We start from the raw sequence: 1,051 nt of genomic DNA, 5'->3' as shown, positions 1-1,051 counted from the left end.
AGGGGGGGGGGAAGAACGTAAGATAGTAAACGGTCACAGTACAGAGATTCCAACTACAGGTCACACACAACAAAAAGCTTCAAATTACTGTGTTTTACAAGTAGACCCGAGGAGCAAATCAAATAGTCCAACCGACCGAGACCAGTTGTCGAGGAGAAAGTTATACCATTTCTGACAGCTGGACCTCTTGGACCCTGGCATTATATCGTGGTCACTTTTATGTACAAGGGGGCTATCCCGAAAAATGCTGTTTTGAGTAAAATAGAAGGAAAATTTTCGGACCCTTGTTCAGTTTCTTTAAAAGACAAGGAGAGTTTTCTCTATAACCAAACAAATATACACATCGATGAAACCAAACTTCTCCTACAGGTAGGGCAATGCCCACTTTCGGTGAAGGTCAAGATTTCTGGAAACCCCCGAAATCTGGGTTAGCCCGCAAGTCCTTAAAAGCGACCATATGTGAGGCGTGCTCTCGGAATTTTGCCTTATGGAAATAGATTATTTTATGTCAAATTGACAAGTTGCCGTTGATATTGTATGATTTTTTAATATAAAATGATTTTTTTGTTATGTTTAACTTGAAGAAAATGGCATCATTTATTGAAAATCTACAAATTCATCCCCTGTGTTGATTTTTGGCAGATATCTCCATTCCTAGATTATAAGAAGTAACTCATTATGTCCGCATGCCTCACATATAGCGAAAGGAGGGAAATGGGAAATGACTGTTTGTGCAGATGATTTCCTTATTGATAATATTGATTGTCTTATACAGGTGATTGTCTTATACAGTTTCGACTGCCCTATCCAGCCTGTCCAGCACAAACCAGCACTCGGTATCCAGGAAAAAAAGTAGTACCCTTTTAGACGTTTGGTCCTCTTGGGCAGTGGCATTATATTGTATTTAAAAAATGCAAGCAGGAAAATGAGAAGTGGCCGTTTGTACAGGTGGTTGTCTTGTACTGGTAGCCGTTAGAGACGGTTCGCGCGCTCATATGACCTTATGCAGTTGCGAGAGCCGAATACTCTTTCTAAAACTAAGAGACTGTAC

Source organism: Aplysia californica, unplaced genomic scaffold (genome assembly GCF_000002075.1).
Source record: "Aplysia californica isolate F4 #8 unplaced genomic scaffold, AplCal3.0 scaffold00103, whole genome shotgun sequence".
In the NCBI taxonomy this organism is placed as follows: Eukaryota; Metazoa; Mollusca; class Gastropoda; order Aplysiida; family Aplysiidae; genus Aplysia; species Aplysia californica.
The sequence above is the reverse complement of the archived record's forward strand: the minus strand, read 5'-3'. Positions refer to the sequence as shown.